Source organism: Giraffa tippelskirchi, chromosome 2, assembly GCF_054371585.1.
Source record: "Giraffa tippelskirchi isolate mGirTip1 chromosome 2, T2T-mGirTip1v1.2.pri, whole genome shotgun sequence".
Lineage (NCBI taxonomy): Eukaryota > Metazoa > Chordata > Mammalia > Artiodactyla > Giraffidae > Giraffa > Giraffa tippelskirchi.
The window spans coordinates 226,904,540-226,924,184 of record NC_137276.1 but is presented as its reverse complement, the minus strand read 5'-3'; the positions used below and the strand labels follow the sequence as shown (position 1 = coordinate 226,924,184).

General features: G+C 44.1%; 1 protein-coding gene across 4 annotated transcripts in view; it reads left to right on the top strand.

The window, feature by feature from the left end:
- The first annotated feature begins 2,476 nt into the window (after nt 1-2,476).
- Nucleotides 2,477-19,645, top strand: part of TMEM50B (transmembrane protein 50B) — a 37,195-nt gene continuing 20,026 nt past the window's right edge. The window contains exons 1-3 of one of the 4 annotated variants that reach the window (XM_081572956.1): nt 2,598-2,944; nt 4,167-4,329; nt 7,637-7,744. The gene's annotated coding sequence lies outside the window, so the exon portion shown is untranslated. Of the gene's footprint in view, nt 2,945-4,166; nt 4,330-7,636; nt 7,745-19,645 lie in introns of all 4 variants that reach the window. The other 3 variants (XM_081572957.1, XM_081572955.1, XM_081572958.1) reach the window with 3 other exon arrangements.

Genomic DNA, 19,645 nt, shown 5'->3' with positions numbered 1-19,645 from the left:
AAAAGCTTACAGGATGATAGAGAAACAAGCTGCATTAGTGTGAGTACCCTCTCATGTCTGGGAAGGCAGCTCAAAGCATGTGCATCTTAATGGTAGGTCAACAGTAACATCTTCATAGATAAGCGTTTGCTCACAGATATTCCTCTGTAATCAAGTTTAAAAATCTCGAGGAATCTTTTCTTTTTTTTAACATTTATTTATTTGTCTGCTCTGGGTCTTAGTTGCAGCATGCAGGATCTTTAGTAGTGACATGTGGGATCCAGTTCCCCAACTAGAGATCAAACTTGTGCTCCCTGCATTGGAAGCACAGAGTCTTAGCCAATGGACCACTAGGTAAGTCCCTCAGGGAATCTCAAAATACTTAGAAATTTTGACAGTGATGAGACTTGAGACCATGGTAGAAGCTTTTACTTGTCCCCCAATTACTCTTCGTCCGTTTCCCCTCAGTACTGAAACTGCATGTTCTAGCTTCCCCTATAGTTTAGTGTAGCTAGGAGTGTAGCTAGGTGACTAAGTTTTTGCCAGCAGGATGAAAGCAGAAATGGTATATGTAAACTCTGGGAAAGGTTCTTAAAGAGGGTGCATGTTCCCTTTGCCTTCTCATCTGCTGGTAGGAATGTAAGCATAATGGCTAGAGCTCCAGCAGCTCTCTTAGACCATGAGGTGACATTGGGAATGGAGGCTGGTATCTTTCAAATGCCCATGTACTTGATAGCATAAATAAATACATGGGTGACTTTCTTGTCTGGAACAAGGAGGCTGCATCTGTCTCCATGAAGTACCAGAGCAGCTCTAGACTAACTTTGGACTTCTTAAACATGAGAGGGAAATAGCAATTTTTTTTTAAGCAAGTGTTATTTTGTGATTGTTTTCCCCTGCTTCTTTCAGCCAAATCTGATACTAATACAATAATCAAAAAAGAAGCAAGACTTAAAAACATTATAATAATTTGGCCAATTATTTGGCCATAATGCATGGCTTGTGGGATCTTAGTTCCCCAACTAGGGATGGAACTCAAGCTGGCAATGAAAGCACTAAGCCCTAACCATGGGACTGTCAGGGAATTCCCTAAAAACTTGTTTTTAAAAGTCTACTTTCATAGATCAGCAATTCAACTAGTTTTAAGGTTGCTGCTGTTAAGTCTCTTCAGTCGTGTCCGACTCTGTGCGACCACATAGACGGCAGCCCATCAGGCTCCCCCGTCCCTGGGATTCTCCAGGCAAGAACACTGGAGTGGGTTGCCATTTCCTTCTCCAATGCATGAAAGGGAAAAGTGAAAGTGAAGTCGCTCAGTCGTGTCCGACTCTTAGCGACACCATGGACTGCAGCCTACCAGGCTCCTCCGTCCATGGGATTTTCCAGGCAGGAGTACTGGAGTGGGGTGCCATCGCCTTCTCTGGTTTTAAGGTTGCACATATTGTATTGTATTTTATATTCTGTAGGAAATTTAGAGGGACGGAGCTTGCAAAGTCTGTTGAAATTACACTGAAAATTCAAGATGTAACCTCTTTAAAGGAGACAGTAGGAAGAGACCTGACTGTAAGAAAAAGAAAAATCTGGATGGCCGGTTAAAGCATCAGGATAGAATCAGAAGACTAGTCAGTTGTTTTGGTAACCATGGGTAACAGTACCAGTTGGTAGCCTCGGACAAGTAACTTCACCTTTCTAGGCTTCCATTTCTGAGTGGTTGTCGTTGTTCAGAGGCTAAGTCATGTCCGACTCTTTGCGACCCCATGGACTGCAGCACATGTCCTTCCCTGTCCTTCACTGTGTCGAGGAGTTTGCTCAAACTCATGTCCATTGAGTCAGTGATGCCATTCAACCATCTCATCCTCTGTCGTCCCCTTCTCCTCCTGCCTTCAATCTTTCCCAGCATCAGGGTCTTTTCCAATGAGTTGGCTCTTTGCATCAGGCGGCCAAAGTATTGGAGCTTCAGCTTCAGCATCGGTCCTTCCAAAGAATATTCAGGGTTGATTTCCTTTAGGATGGACTGGTTGGATGTCCTTGCTGTCTAAGGCACTCGCAAGAGTCTTCTGCAACACCAGGGTTCAAAAGGATCATTTCTGAGTGGTTGGGATTAGAAAAGGACATCTCTACAGACCCGTAGTTTCCAGAGAATCCTTCAGGACCACGTGCCCTACACTGGACACCTGTGGCCAAAGCCGAAGGGCCTATAGGCAAAGAGAGCCCCTGCCCCCGGGTCCCGGGGTCCCCTCTGCACGCGATCTCATGGATGCTACACTGTGAAGTTCCTGAGCAGAGACTCAGCTGGGCTGCCACCCAGAAGCAGATGGCAGGACCGGCCAGGTCTACTCATCAGCGAATCAGAGGACGCGGAGCCCGGCGGTCGGCGCCCTCGCCCCGCCCCCTGGCGTCCGGGCCCGTCCCCGAGCCCCGCCCCAGAGCCCCGCCCCGCCCCGGCCGGCCACTTGCTGCGCGCGGATTGGCTACCGCGGTACGCACGGCGCCGCGCCCCGCCCCGCCGGCGCCCTCAGCCTAGCGCCGGTCGCCGGCTCCCGAGCGCTTCCCTCCGGGGGCTGAGGTGGCGCGGAGGACGCTGGATCGGCCGCGGCGTGGCCGCCTCCGCCTCTGCGTGCGCGCTTGGGGGGTCGGCGTGGGCGTCGGGGAAGCCTGGTGAGTGCGGACGGCCAGTTCCGGGGCGCGCGAGGGGACCAGCCCCGCCGCCGAGGCGCAGGGAGGCACCCTCGGCCCGCCCGGGGCCTCCCCGGTGCGCGGCGCTGCCTCCGGGCGGAGCGGGGTCCGCGGGGCGTCCGGGCGGCGCCGACCCTCTTCCTCACCAGCCCGTTCCGGCGACCGTGGCCGGCACTCGGGGGTCGGGGTAGGGGAGCGCCGCGGTCTCTCGCCGTCCGGTTGCTTCCTCTGAAAGGTTTCCACCTCGGAGCCGTCGGCTTCCCGGCGCTGCGGGCGGGGAAGGGAGAGAGAGGTGCGCCGGCGCGGGGCCCCTGGCCCCGCGGCCCCTCAGGGGCTTCGTCCCCCGTCTTCGCGTTGGCTCTGAACCCTTCCTTGCTGGGAATGTGGTCCGTGTTGGGTGGACTTTTCCGACTCTCTGAACAGAGGTGTGGCGTGGAGATGGAGGAGGATAGACATTCTTTGGAGGATTGATCGTACAGGGTTGGGTGTCTTTTGAGATACAGAGCAGCCCGTGTCGCAAAGGTAGTTGCACTGGGGACGGCCGTTCTGGTTTTTAAGCAATAAATTGACTCTCGAGTTAATCACGGGAAGGTGCTTAACTTGAAAGATAAGTACGTGACCTTCTAAAGCCAAAGCGGTGATGATGAGAGCCACTGTGCTCGCTCCCGCCCCGCTGCTGACTCTGTGTGTGTTTGCGTTGGGGAAGGATTCAAGCCTCGGTGTGTGTGTGTGTGTGTGTGTGTGTGTGTGTGTTGGGGAATGATTCTAGCCTCTGTGTGTGTATGTGTGTTGGGGAATGATTCAAGCCTCTGTGTGTGTGTGTTGGGGAATGATTCTAGCCTGTGTGTGTGTGTATGTGTGTTGGGGAATGATTCAAGCCTCTGTGTGTGTGTGTGTGTTGGGGAATGATTCAAGCCGTGTGTGTGTGTGTATGTGACAAGGATTCAAGCGTCCGATTGGAGTGAATGTGTCGTCAGCCTTGTGCCTCTCAAAGACCTTGATTTCTCTTTTCGGCATGCCACCTCTTCTCTCAAACTCTTCACCTACCCGCCGTCTAACACCCCTTAGCTTCACAATTCCCAAGCCTCTGACTCTCAGGTTGTCACACTTCTTTTCCATCATCTTCAGACACTTGTCTTCTCTTTTTGCAAACATAAGTTTTCAGACGCAGAACAAACATTTGACTTTTTTTTTTTTTAAGCCGATAATACTGTTGTAAGCCTCTTTGTCCTTAAAAAGAAAATCCGAAGTTATCTTGAGTATCGATGCGGCAGGAAAGGCTGGTTTAATGCGAGCAGGGGGAGGGCGCAGTGTTCCTCTTCCGGAGACACGCCTTCCCCACCTTCATCCTCCTCCGCCCACTAGGATTAGGGCAGCCTTAACTGGCTGGTCATTTCTAAATTCACTTCTGGACTCCAGGGTAAAGAATTTATCTTATTTTATCCTATCGACTCCTTTTAAATGATTACCGTAATACATTCAGGTTGTGAACATTTTTTTTTTTAATGTTACAGAAAAATATCAAGTAAAAAATGGAAACCAGGAAAATCCGTGGCAGTCCAGTGGTTAGAGCTCTGCGCTTCCCCTGCAGGGGGCACGGGTTCTCGTCCTAGTCTAAGAGCTAAGATCCCAAGTGCCAAAAAAAAAGAAACAGCACAGAAGTGTATCAACTAAAAGGTTAGAATAAGTTAGAACTCCTTGTTTCTTTACTTTGCATCCTCAATTCCAGTCCCTAGGAGGGGATGTGCTGTGTTAAGTCACCTCAGGCTTGTCTAACTCTTTGTGAGCCAATGGACCATAGCCTGCCAGGCTCCTCTGTCTGTGGGATTCTCCAGGCAAGAGTACTGGAGTGGGTTGCGCTGCCCTCCTCCAGGGGATCTTCCCAACCCAGGGATTGAACCTGCAACTCTTACATCTCGTGCATTGGCAGGCAGGTTCTTTGCCACTGGTGCCACCTGGGAAGCCCCGGGAGGGGATAGTACCATAATACTGCTGGGCAACCTACTTAATATAAGGACATAATCATATCGGTGTGGACCTACCTCATTTTTAAAATGCTGTATAGCATGCCACTGTTTAGAAGTACTTTAATATATTTCATTGGCCCCTTACTGGTGAATGTTTTGGTTGTTTCTGAGTTTTAGCCATTAAAAGATTTACTATGTGGATATCTTTGGAAATTGTAGGATAAGTCTCAGGTAGATAGTTTAAACAGATTATTGTATTTTAGAGTATAATTTTCATGCTCTTTTCACGCAGAATCTTTTTGTAACTTGAAGGACTTTACAATTTAAAGACAGTAGCTAATTTGTTTGATTTAAAAGCATTTCTTAGTATTTGTGTGTCTTTTAATATTTAGAGACTGGATCAAAAAATTTTTGAGTACCAGGTTAAATTATGGTGAATTTTTTAATCTTGTTACCACTTAGTGGTGTTGACTTTAAGGTTATATTGACTCACTTGATTGGCTTAGCAGGAATGAATAGAGGGCCCTCACCGAAGAGAAAATGTGAACAGGCATGTTGTGTAATACCCTCCTGTGGTAATCCCCCCGGAATATACAACAGTAACTGGAATTCTTGTTCTCTTTTGAAATAACTTCCTTTTGTTGTGAAAGGTATCTCAGGTATGGAGAAGGTTGTGGGGAATAAATACTGTTGCAGTGATCAGCACTGTATCTACACCACATTAAGAAAGGAAACATTTACATCTTTCTTCCAGAGGGAGCCTCTATCCTGATAGAAGTTCATCTTTCTCTTGCTTTATCAAATAAGCATTACACATGAATGCATAAATATACACATATACATATATGTACACACGTGTAAATATTTACATCTTAAACAGTATATTTAGCTTGAGTGAATAGTGTTAAAAACATATTACATACAAATAGCATGTTTCAAAGTTTTATTTTACTGTTACTGAGAGTGCTGCCAAGAATTGGTTTTTTAAGAGCACTTAAGAAACAGATATCTATGTAGTCCCTAGGGAAAGGACTGTGTCAATAAAAGTGCTGAGTTAAATATAATTGGTTAATGTTCCAGAGGGCAACAAAATCATAGTACCTTTGTGATGAATCATTTCTATAAGGCTATAATGATCTGCCGCTGCTGCCGCTGCCAAGTCGCCTCAGTCGTGTCCGACTCTGTGCGACCCCATAGACGGCAGCCCACCAGGCTCCCCCGTCCCTGGGATTCTCCAGGCAAGAACACTGGAGTGGGTTGCCATTTCCTTCTCCAGTGCATGAAAGGGAAAAGTGAAAGTGAAGTCGCTCAGTCGTGTCTGACTCTTAGCGACCCCATGGACTGTAGCCTACCAGGCTCCTCCATCCATGGGATTTTCCAGGCAAGAGTACTGGAGTGGGGTGCCATTGCTCACACCTTATTAATTTCTGCAGTTAAGCACAAACCTTATAGGATGATAAACTGTGTCTTTATTAACTGTGGATTGTTCATTAAATAAACTGGGATAAGGAAATTATTTCCCCCAGAGCACAGATGAGGTCCAAACAGGCTTATTAAAAAATATTCTAGTGCTTTCTCCTTTTGAGATTAAAATTTTGTTTCGTAAATGCAAGCACAATCCTGACCGTGTAAGGAAAGGACGGTATTGTCACTTCGAGATGAAGCCTTCCAGGAGAGATGAGGGAGCAGAATGGCTTCAGCTTCCTTGACTTTTCCTGACAGGGGCCCTTTCTGAAGAGGTCAGTGGGCAGTGTTTTGGGTGAGTCTTGGGAGACGTTCACTACCGTCAGGGGATCTGGGAGGCTCTAGTGTGAACCAAACACTGGACGGACAGCAGAAATACGGTCAGAGGAAGTGGACTGCTCTCTGTGGCCTCCCTGCAGTAACCAGGGTAGGTCAAAGCAGAACCTTCTGTAAGGGAAGTGAGTGTCCTTTGCTGATGCTGGCTGCAGGACTCGGAAGAACAGGAACTGCCTCAGTGTATGACCAGGATCAAGCTGAGCCCAGCTGAGGACAGATTAGTAGGAGTCTGGGCCAGGTTCATGGGGCATTCAGTCCTCAGGTGAAAAAGCTGGCAGAGCAGTGGGACCCTGCTTCATTCCGGCCGGTTGTCCTCGTCGGGGGGCCCAGCGGGGCTCTCGTTAGCTCTCCTGTGTGGGGATCTTTCCTGTATTCTCTTTGTTGCTCTTTCCTCGCTCTGACGGCACTCAGACACCAGTAGTTTCCTGACAAGGAGAGTTATGGTTATGACTCCTGATCCTTTGTACGTGAACCTTTTTTTTGTTTGTTTGTTTTTTAATTTCCGCAGACTGTTTTCTGCTGTGGCTTCAGTGATTTAGGGGTTTCCCCAATGGCTCAGTGGGTGAAGAATCTGCCTGCAGTGGAGGAGATGCAGGTTCGATCCCTGTGTCAGGAAGATCCCCTGGAGAAGGAAGTGGCAACCCACTCTAGTACTCTTGCTTGGAAAATTCTATGGACAGAGGAGCCTGGTGGGCTACAGTCCATAGGATCTCAAAGAATCTGACATGACTGAGCATGCGCACACACATACATTTTCTGCTTTGACTTCAATGATTTGAAATTTAAAATGGTCTGTCTTAGTGTGGGTCTATTTTCATCCATTATTTTGAGTATTTGATGGGCCCTTTAAATCTGAAAATACAGTTCTTCGTATTCTGGAGAAGTTTTCCTGAATATTTTGTTATTTTTCTCCCTCATATTTTCTCTGTAGTTCCTCCTGAAACACCTGTTACTTGGATGTGAGCCTTGTAAAGGTCTCCTCATTTTCTTACCTGTTTTCTGTTTTCTATCTACTTATGGCTAGATTTTCTTAACTTTTACTTCCCAAACTTTATATTTGGATTTAAGAAAACCCCACAGTTATACTTTTAATACTCAAAGGCTATTTTTTAGTCTCTGAATGTTTCTTACAATAACATGCTGTTCTTGCTTTAAGATGCAGTATGTTCTGTTGTTTCTGAGGTTGTAGTGATTTTAAGTTTCCCTTCTCTGCGTAGCTTTCCGACTCCTGTCTGGAAGGGATCTAGCTTCAGTCTCCTGCACCAGAACAGAGGAATGGCAGTCCCTTCTGTCCAGTTTTCAGTGTGATGCCTGAGTCTACCATTGTGCGTGGTATCCCTCAGTCCAGAAGGCCAGATGTAGGGGAAAACCTCAGCCTTCTGTCTGGATACGGACGAGACAGTTGCCAGTCCATGGAGGGCATGACAACCCACTCCAGCATTCTTGCCTGGAGAATCCCCACGGACAGAGGAGCCTGGCGGGCTACAATCCATGGGATCGCAAAGAACCGGACATGACTGAGCACCTGAGCAAAGAGAAAAGGGACAGGTTCTGGACCCTAACTTGTCTTCCTGCCTCCCTCAAGTCTTTACTGTGTTGGTTCTCAGCTTTCCTGGGCATGCTCAGTCAGTGACCATGGTCCATCTGCTCTGCAACTTTCAAAATTTTACTGCTCTTGTCTCCTCTTCTGTTCTCCCTATCATTGTGTTCACAACTCCTTTTACTGATTGCAGTTTTAGTGAAGTTTCAGGAGGGAGCAAAATGAGATGCTTAGGCACATCTTCACCCAAAGATAGTAACAGTTGTTTTTGACTCAGTGGTAATGGCAATACTGCCATAAACAGAGGGCTGTCTTCAAAGCAGTCCTATGTTTGTGATGTTTGCAAACCCTCCTCTTGGTGGGAAGTGGTTGATAGCACTGAGTGAGCCCATGTGCTGAACACTGCCTTTCTTCTTAGTTCTCACTTATCGAGGGATGTGCTGTCATATCCCCAGTTTACACATCAGAAGACCACAGCCTGGGGATATTTAAAGCTTGAACTGTTGTGGACTCCGCAGGGGAAGCAGAGGGTGGGACAAATGGGGAGAGGAGCATTGACATATATACACCTCCATGTTTACAATAGACAGCTGGTGGGAACCCGCTGTATGGCACAGGGAGCTCAGCTTGGTGCTCTGTGATTACCTAGAAGGTGGGCTGGGGCGGGGGAGGTTCAAGAGGGAGGGGTTATATGTGTACTTAGAGCTGATTGCCATTGCCATACAGCAGAAATCAACACAACATTGTAAAACAATTATCCTCCAGTTAAAAAAAGAAGAAAGCCTGACAGTGCCAGTCACATAGCAACTATTCCATTAAAAATGAAATTAAATGAGCCCAGCCAGGTAAGCACAGCTGGGAAGAGGCTGATGTAGGCAAGGGCCCAGGCTGGTGCTAACTCCACAGACTGTACTTTCAGCTGCCTGAGTGGTGGCTGACGCTGGAGGAGGGTAATTGGTATCTAGGCGTCTACTTCTTTGTGCCCTTGGAAACATTGTTACTCAGGTCTTTACCTGCCCATTACTGTTTGCCAGGTGGGTTCCCTTTCACCTACTTGGGTTCAGAGCTGTGACCTGGGGCCAGTTTCCCTGAACTGGGGAGGAGGGCACTTTCTGAGCAATCCCAGAGGACGCAGAGATGCTCAGGCAGGGCTCCTGCGGGGAAACCAGGGGAAAGGTGGCCTCCGAGAGTGAGTGATGTTTTCCTACGGCTAGATCAGCTCTGGGGTTGTGTAGCGGTCATCTTATTTAGGTGGCAGTTCATGATAGTCTGCCGTTCTATTTTTTTCCAGCTTTTTATTTAAAAAAAATTTTAAACATACAGAAAAAGTGAACAGTAGATTTAACATTTTGCCACATTTGCCTCATTTTTTTCTTTTTCTTTGCTGAACCATTTGATCATATGTTGCTGACACTGACACCTCACCCCCAATAGTAAGCAAGCATCTCCTAACAAGGTCCTTTATATAACCACAATTCTGTCATGTTCTCTGACCTGTATTCTGATTTCCCCAGTTGGCCCAGACTGCTTTAAAAGTTGTTTGTGTTTTTTTTTGGAAACCAGGACCAGTAAAGGCTTACACGTTTCCCTTGGTTTGTTAATTGTATGTTTTGTCATAGATGAGTTTAATGATGAAACCTTTTGAACCTTCTAGCTCGTATTGCTTTTGGAGACTACTTCATGACTGGAAAGATGATGGTTCTCAGAATCTTCGCAATGAAAGGACCCTTGATGTCATCTGGTTCAGTTATTTCCAAACTTGGCTGATGTGTGTCCTAAAGGTTGAATTGGGAGTTTGTCTGTAGACAGATGAAGAGCCATTCCAAGGAGACAGATACATAGAAATAGATACAGAAATACATAAGTAAATATATTGAAAATATGTAACAGTTTGCCTAACAGTTGGTGTTCAGTAAGTATTGGCTGCCTTTTCCCTTTTATTTCTTTGTGACTGGAGTGAAGAGTGGCTCAGGGTAGTAGGAGATAAGAAACCTGTATTAGGGGGAGACTGTAAGTATTCTGTGTCATTTGACTTTGTCTCGGGCCGTTGAAAGTTTTAGAATAAAAGGCGTAATCCCACCTGAGTTTGTTTTTAAACTACACTTTTTTTTTTCTTGGCCCTGCCACGCAGCTTATTGGATCTTAATTCCCCACTGAGGGAGCAAACCCATGGCCCCTGCAGTGGAAGCAGGGAGTCTTAACCACTAGGCCTCCAGGGAAGTCCTCCAATCTGAGTTTTAGAAAGTTCTGGCAGAATATGAACATGAGAAAGCACAGAGGATGGTTTTAAGAAATAATATGCTTAAATATATTGTCATGGCAAGATTTTATTTCCTTCACTGAAATAAAGCCTCTTATTACCAGTGTTTACAAATTATCAGTTTAAATAAACCTAGGTATAAAGCTAATGGCACCCCACTCCAGTACTCTTGCCTGGAAAATCCCATGGACGGAGGAGCCTGGTAAGCTACAGTCCATGGGGTCGCTAAGAGTCTGACACGACTGAGCAACTTCACTTTCACTTTTCCCTTTCATGCACTGGAGAAGGAAATGGCAACCCACTCCAGTATTCTTGCCTGGAGAATCCCAGGGACTGCAGAGCCTGGTGGGCTGCTGTCTGTGTGGTCGCACAGAGTCGGACACGACTGAAGTGACTTAGCAGCAGCAGCAGGTATAAAGTAGACTCTTCTTTTTTTTTTGGTGATGGGATAATGAGACATGTATTGCATTTCAGAGTTTGAAAGACAGAATAGTTAGATTCAGTCATTCAGCAAGTATTGGAGTGCCTTCTTTATGGCATGCACTGTGCTAAGCTCTGGAGAACCACAGTGAGCAAAAACGGACGTGGGTGTCCTTTGTGGAGCTTACTTTCTTCAGAGGAAGGTAGGTATTGATCACATAGAAGATTAATACTGAAATGCTAGGGGAATTAGATCTGGCCATGGAGTCAGGAGATCATGGAAGCTGTTATTATCTTCCACTTGGATTATTTCAACAACCTTTTAACTGGTTTCGCTCCTTCCAGTCTTCCACCGGCAGTCTGTTTTCCCCACAACAGCCTAAGGGATCCTTTTAAATATAAGTCAGACTTCTCAGACTCCCTTAGGGCTCCCAGTTTTAATCAGTAAAGACTAAAGTTCTCACAGTATCCTATGAGGCTGCCCCGTTACCTCTCTGGTCTACTTTCCCAGCTCACTCACTCCACTGCAACCTCGCCTGCTTCCATGTTGCTCCTTGAATAACCCGTCCTGCCCGGGGGCCTTCTCCTTGCTCTTGTCCTCCCTGTCTGATACTCACCTGGCTAACTCCACGCCTTCAGGTGTCATCTTTTCGAGGTGGCCTGCCTTGACCACCAGTTTGACATTTCGACTGGCCCCATTATCGTCTGTACTCCCAGTGCCCCTGGTCTGCTTTGTTGTTTCCCGCATGGCATTTATCATTTTCTAACATGGTATATAATTTACTATTTAAATTACATTTATCATGTTGTTTCCCATCTCCCTTCTTTCCCACTGTCAAAGCTCCACATGGCCAGTGCTTTTTACCTGCTCATTGTCGTATCTTAAGTGTCCACAGCAGGGCCTGGCATGTAGCCGGCACTCCGTAAATAAACCTTGAATGAATGAAAGGAAAGCTGATGTTTGAGTGGAGAAGTCACAACTAAGGGGACATCTGGCATTATGAGTAGGAGTTAACCAGATGAGCTGGGGGTGGAAAGGTAGGTATTACGCGGAGGGGGTGTGGTTTATATGGGGTGATTTAGCAAGTATAAGGCACTAAAAGAGAAACGAGGATCACTGGAGGAGAGAGGAGAAAATATTTCAAGAGCAGGTTGAGGAAAATAAGTGCTGGGCCATTCTATAGCATCTTTGTCTTTACAAATAGAAAGACAGTGAAAGGTTTTAAGCAGGAAGGAGATGCCAGCTTTGTGCCTTTTAAAAACAACAACAACATTCTAGCTGTAGTATGGGGAACATATTGATGAGGACAGGAGTGGATGAGGCTGGATCAGTTGGGAACCTGTTGTCATGGGACAGGTGAGAGAGGGACCTCTCTCCATCACTCAGGTGAGGGTGGTGGAAAGGAGACGTGGAGAAGTTAGACTTGAGAGAGTTAAGTGAAAGTTGCTCAGTCGTGGCTGACTCTTGGTGACCCCATGGACTATACAGTGCATGGAATTCTCCAAGCCAGAATACTGGAGGGGGTAGCCTTTCCCTTCTCCAGGGGATCTACCCAACCCAGGGATCGAACCCAGGTCTCCTGCATTGCAGGCAGATTGTTTACCAGCTGAACCACAAAGGAAGCCCTGAGAAAGTTAAAGGGGGCACAAAATCAGGTGAGGGATGTGAGAGGTAAGAAAGAAGTGATGAGGAAGACAACTGCATTTCTGGCTTATGTAATTGAATGACTGGTGCTTCATTAATTGTAGCGAATCCTGGAGTAGGATCAGATTTGGAGGAGGGGACTGTGAATTTGCATATGTGTTTGGATATGCTGATTTGGCAGTGACTTTGAGACAGCCAGATGGTGTCAGGCAAGTAGTTGGATGTGTGGGAAATTAAATCTGCGAATCAACTGCATAGGGAGGCAGTATAGGGAGAGGTTCACCATTTTGAATAATTCATGTTTTGAATAATTAAAAGTTGTTAAGGATATTACTGGGGCAAGTTGTGTAGTTACAGGATTAGAGTTTCCTTAAAAACCTAAGCTCCCTGTCCTTTACTTTGGCTTTTAGTTTTAAATCTTTTACCAAACTTGGCGCTACTTCCAAAATTTTATTCTTGTTAACAGATGATTTATAGGTGAGAAGGCAAAGAAGCATCCTGAGATTAAGTATGTAAAATGTCTTTTCCAAAAGTGCTTTAGCTCTCTTGAATAATTCATACTGTTGGATCTTAAGGCCTATAAAATATTCACACTGTGAGTGCCCAGAAACCAGGTTTATAGCAACCCAAGAAGAGAACTTGTATTCTCCAGACTCGCTTGGCAAGATTTGAATCAACAGTAATCACTACTGTCATTGTGGATCTCCTCGGACGGCTTTCTTCTATTCCTAGGTGGTCACAGGGTTCCTGTAAATTGGGGCCCTTTCTCTTCCATCTTGTTTTTCTTGGTCTCTTCACCACAGGCAGTAGGATAGTAACTTTCTCCCCAAGAAACCAGAAATGAGAGAAATGCTGTGAAACTGTCTGGCATAGTACAGTGTCACGAAACAGGTTTTGGAATCACTGGAATCCTGGCTTCAGTGGAATCCTGGCTCTCCTTCTTGCTAACTGTGTGACCTTGGGCCAGTTCTTCTCTAAACCTTTTTTTTAGTAATACCAGAGAATCATAGTAATTGCCTTAGAGTGTTTGTGAGGAGTCAATGGAATAGTCAGTGAAAAGAGTTCCTCTGAGGATGGAGTGGAGTGGTCTGTAACCTATAGGCACCTTGTAACTAATAGCCAGTAGTAGTAGTAGAGGTAGGGAAGATGTATATTTTATTTTATATAACTCTTATATATTTATTTTGACTGCCTCGTGAAGCTTGTGGGATTTTAGTTCCCCAACCAGGGGTTGAACCCAGGCCCTTGGCATTTGAGAGCACAGAGTCCTAACCACTGGACCACCAGGGAATTCCCATAGATTTTATTTTTGTTTCATTTGAGTCAGCTGTCTGATTATGTAGACCTGCTATCTTGAACAATATTTAAATTTTGTTAATTTCCTGATGGGGGGGTGGATAACAGACTTTTTTTTTTTTTTTTTTTTTACAAATTGTAACTTGATTTAAAAAACATCTCAGTTGATTTCTCTGCCAGTTTGTACATCTCCTGATGATGGGTGCCAAGTTTTATTCATCTTTATTTTTCCCACAGTACCTTGCTTGTAGGACATGTTCTGTAAGTATTCCATACATGTTCTACAGGAGTTTTGTGCTGGTTAAGTTCCATTGTATGCATGAGTCCACTGTAATGCCTGGCGCACGGCAATGCAAGGAAGAAAGGAAGTGAGTCAAAGATGAGCACTGAGTCAGTGCTCAGCCCTCTTCCACGATTTCTCCTCGAGATACCCTAGCTGCGCCCATGACTTCAGCTACCACTTAATTACTACAAACCTCCAACCTCTTTTTCTGTCTTAAATCACTGTTTCATCTGTGTATCTGTCTTTGGTACTTCTCCACCTGCATGTCCTTCATCATTTCAAGCCCATTATGCCCAAACTCTCCTATTCTCCCTTCCCTGTTTTGGTTAGTGGTGTCTCGCCAGGCATTGGGCACCCAAACGTAGTCATTCTTAGCTCTTCCTTGCTTGTGGATAATACCATGCTATTATTTCTCAAACGAAACCCTTTTCTTTAGCCTGTACCAGTCTGGCCTCAGCTCATATCCTTATTCTCTTTCTGTCTAGAAGGTGTCTTTAACATTTTCCTTCAGTCCCTCCTCCATACTGCTGCCCCCAGAATTATCTTTCTAAATCACAGCACTGATCTTGTCACTTCCCTGCTTACAGGCCTCTGGCAGTTCTCTAGTTCTCAAAGCAGGGGCCTGCAGACTCTGAGCTGTGGGCCAAGTCTGGTCTGCTGGCTGCTTTGTAAATTAAATATTATTGGGATACAGGCATGCTCATTTGTTCACATAGTGTCTTTGCTAGTATAACAGCAGAGATGAGTAGTCCTGACGGAGATGGTTTGGACTGCAAAGCCAAAAATGTACATTGTCTGGTTCTTTACAGAAGAAGTTGGCTAATCCCTGGCTTAGAGGGTAGAGGTCAAATTTGCATAGGCTGAAAAATTCTTCATAATCTTGTCCCAAACAGGTTAATTACCACCACTCTTTGAAATACCATAAACTCTACCCTGTTTTCTTGTGTGCCTATATGATTTCACGTATTTTATTCCTTCTTTTTCATCTATCACACTCCTATTGTTGCTTCAAAACTCAGCCAAGTTTATTTTTCCTTTGTCAAACTTCCCTCAACTCTTCCTGGCAACTCTTCAGTAACACTGTTTTTATATTTCTATTATAGCGCTTTTATGTTATGGCCCATAGTTTATGTATATTTATAGCACATTTATTCTTCTGAAAATGTCCCCTAAATTCTTTACGTTGATTGTGGTAATCATTTTTGTATACACAGCACCTAACATCATTTGGCAACTAGTGCAAAGATAGATGAACAAACAGATGGTAGTATGAAAGTTTGGTCAAAGGAAAGAATTTTGAATTTTGAGACTTGGGTGTATATGGAAATTGCTCAGACCATGTTTATATATCATTAAAGTGTGTGTTGTTTTCTCCTCTTGCTTTTTGCACCTGTCCTTTGGTTTCTTAAACTAACTGTTTGGAAATGAAATTTTCACAATACAATCATTTTAAATGCCCTCTAAAAACAGCTCATTTCTGGGAATTCCCTGGTGGTCCAGTAGTTAGGATTCCGAGCTTCCACTTAAGGGGGCGTAGGTTTGATCCCTGGTCAGGGAACTAAGATCCTGTATGCTGCGTGACACAGGCAAAAAAAACAAAGAAGAATCATTTCCTTTTATAAAGAGTTACCTCTATTAAGAGTGGGAATAATGACTGTCTAATGTATTAGAAAACTTCCATTAGTTCAGTTTAATAATCTTGTTTTTTAAAAATTGCTACCAGGATCAGTTTTATGGGAGAACATACCAGTAATTTCCTTGACCTCAAAAAAGTTTGTTTATTAAACATAGTTATAGACATAGTACATCATATAAGAGGTTTTTCAACAGGCAAGAAGAATCAACAATTCATAGTGTTAATTACAGTAATGTTAAAAATCACTTTGCATTAAAAAAGTGTAATTCATGCTCAGTGCAGGAGACTTTGAAAATAGACTAAAAAACACACACCATCTTATCATCCATATGTATAATGATATTATGGAAGTACTGGTGTTTGTCCTTCTAGCATTTTTACGCATGTATGTGTTTATATATACTGCTGATTATTTTTTCTAAAAAGGAAATAATGCAATAGACAGTTTTAATAACCTGCTTCTTTCACTTAGTATTACTCATTACCATTTATTTACTCATGCCATTCAATGTTTTTCAGAAATAAATATAAAAAAAATTTTTTTCACATGGCATGTGGGATATTAGTTCCCCAACTAGAGATTAAACCTGCATCCCTGCATTGGAAGCATGGGGTCTTTACCACTGGACCACCAGGGAAGTCCCTCAAAAATACTTTTTTAAATGTCTGCATTAACGCCAAAGCCTTTGACTGTGTGGATCACAACAAACTGTGGAAAATTCTTCAAGAGATGGGACTACCAGACCACCTTACCTGCTTCCTGAGAAATCTGTATGCAGGTCAAGAAGCAACAGTTAGAACTGGACATGGAACAGTAGACTGGTTCCAAATTGGGAAAGCAGTACATCAAGGCTGTATATTGTCACCCTGCTTGTTTAACTTATATGCAGAGTACATCATGCAAACTGCTGGGCTGGATGAAGCACAAGCTGGAATCAAGATTGCCAGGAAAAAATATCAATAACCTCAGATATGCAGATGACACCACCCTTTGGACAGAAAGTGAAGAAGAACTAAAGAGCCTCTTGATGAAAGTGAAAGAGGAGAGTGAAAAAGTTGGCTTAAAGCTCAACATTCAGAAAAGTAAGATCATGGCATCTGATCCCATCACTTCATGGCAAATAGATGGGAAACAGTGCAAACAGTGACAGACTTTATTTTCTTGGGCTCCAAGATCACTGCAGATGGTGACTGCAGCCATGAAATTAACAGATGCTTGCTCCTTGGAAGAAAAGTTATGACCAACCTAGACAGCTTATTAAAAAACAGAGACATTACTTTGCCCACAAAGTTCTGTCTAGTCAAGGCTATCATTTTTCCAGTGGTCATGTGTGGATGTGAGAGTTGGACTATAAAGAAAGCTGACCACCAAAGAATTGTTGCTTTTGAACTGTGGTGTTGGAGAAGACTCTTGAGAGTCCCTTGGACTGCAAGGAGATCCAACCAGTCCATCCTAAAGGAGATCAGTCCTGGGTGTTCATTGGAAAGTCTGATGTTGAAGCTGAAACTCCAATACTTGGGCCACCTGATGCGAAGAGCTGACTCATTTGAAAAGACCCTGATGCTGGGAAAGATTGAGGGCAGGAGGAGAAGGGGACAACAGAAGATGAGATGGTTGGATGGCATCGCCGACACAATGGACATGAGTTTGGGTAAACTCTGGGAGTTAGTGATGGACAGGGAGGCCTGGCGTGCTGCGGTCCGTGGGGTTGCAAAGAGTCGGACACGACTGAGCGACTGAACTGAACTAAACTGATGCCATTTTATGTAAGGGACTTCAATATCCACATATTTTAGTATCCGACGGGAGTCCCGGAACCAAACCCCCTGTATATACTGAGGGATGACTGTATGTTTTCTGAAATGAATTTAAAAAAAACTGTTTATTTGGCTGTGTCGGGTCTTAGTTGCAGTATGCGGGACCTACAAGATCTTTCATTGTGGTGTGTTCTTTCACTAGCTGTAATTCCACAGGCTGTGGGGCGAATGGGCTCAGTAGTTGCGGCATGCAGGCCTAGTTGCCCTGAGGCATATGGGATCTTAGTTCCCTGACCAGGGCTCAAACCCACATCTTCTGCATTGAGAGGTGGATTCTTAACCCCTGGACCGCCGGCTAAGTCCTGGGAAATGAATTTTACAATAGGAAGTACAACTTTTGTTTTAACCTTGAGACATTGTCTTAAATTCATGGTGACCTTCCCCTAAACTTGTTTTTAACTAGTTAATACTTAATCTTTGATAACAGTTCATCTCTATGTCTGCAGACTGTCTTGATAACGTGTACCCGTAATGCATACAGAGTAAGTCTTTAGTGCAGCTAAAGCATATCTAAATGATAAAATTAAAAAAATTTTTGTGGGTAAAATTTACGTAGTGTAAAATACACAGATCTTAAGTGTACACTTCAGTAACTTTTGATAAATAACATGTACCTGCATAATCAGTATCTCAACCGAGATACAGACCATTTCTATCACCCTCACCCCCAAAAAAAGTTCCCTTGTTGTCAGTTCTCAATCCCTATAGGCAATCACTGTTTTGATTTTTGGGAACATTGGTTAGTTTCACCTCTTAAGCTTCATTTAAATAGCATCATACAGTATATACTCTTTTGTGTCTGCCTTTTTTCACATAAATCAGGTTTTGGGGTTTTTTTTCTGTGTGGTTATATGTATTAGTCATCCTTTTTTGTCACTGAATAATATTCCATTCTATGGATTGATCATAATTTGTTGATCCATTTGTTCTTCTGTTGAGCATTTAGGTTGTTTCAGTTTGGAACCAATATGAATAAACCTGCTATAAACTTCCTTGTTTTTTGTTTTTTGTTTTTTTTTTTTTTAAGTTGCCTCATTTTTTTTTATTGCATATATTGTTATATACATACCCACAAAATTTACATAGCTTATGTCATAACCACTGTAAAAGTCTTTTTGTGTATGTGGACATATGTTTTTACTTCCCTTGGTGAATATTTAGAAATGGATTTGCTAGGTTATAGGAAGGTTTATTTTTAACTTTGTAAGAAATTGCAACCAGAAATGTATAAGATTTCCAGTTGTTCTACCACCAACAGTCAACCTTTTAAAAAAAAATCTTAGCTCTTCTAGTGGATGTGATATTTCTTTAATTTGCATTTCCCTGATGACTAATGATATTGAATGCTTTTTAAGATACTTTTGTTCATTGTATTTTAATTTAATTATTTTTGGCTGCAGTGGGTCATTGTTGCTGTGTGAGGACTTTCTCTAGTTGCAGTGAGGGGTTAGTCATGTATTTAAGAGAGTTTATATTGCAGTGTTTGGGGCTAGCTGTTGGCTGGGCCGCCACCTGGACCTGTGGGCCAGAACACCTATATGTGGACTCCTCACAGTACCGTGGCCTTGGATTTTTCATGAAGGAACCAGGACTCTGGTCCTAGTGTTCCTTACCTTGTATGATCTAGTCTGAGAAGTTACGTGGTATTACTTTCTCTACTTTGTTGGTCAACCCACCTTTGCTGTGCTGTGCTTAGTCACTCAGTCACATCCGACTCTTTGCGACCCCCTGGACTGTATATAGCCTGCCAGGCTTCTCTGCCTGTGGGGATTCCCCAGGCAAGGATACTGGAGTGGGTTGCTGTGCCCTCCTCCAGGGGATCTTCCCAACCCAGGGATCGAACCCAGGTCTCCTGCATTGCGGGCAGATTCTTTACCATCTGAGCCACCAGGGAAGCCCAAGAATACTGGAGTGGGTAGCCTATCCCTTCTCCAGGAGATCTTCCCGACCCAGGAATCGAAGCAGAGTCTTCTGCATTGCAGGTGGATTCTTTACCAGTTGAGCTACCAGGGAAGCCCTCAACCCACCTTTACTGTTGGCCTCAATTCAAAGGAAGGTACATAGATCCACCTCTTCAGTGGGAGAAGTGTCAGAGACTTTGCAGACACGTTTTAAAAACACCCTGCTCGTTTAACAGATACTGTTAGTGAGTGCCCTCTTGTGTCCTAGCACAGTTTTAGGTACATCTCAATAGATAATTCATTGTAGTTCTGAATTTTTCTTCTTACCTATAGGAGATAAAGACCCGAAGTAAGTTCGTGTTTAAAGCTTTAAGTAAGAAAGGAGTAGAATATTTCACTTCTTAAAAATATTTCCTTACTTGGATTT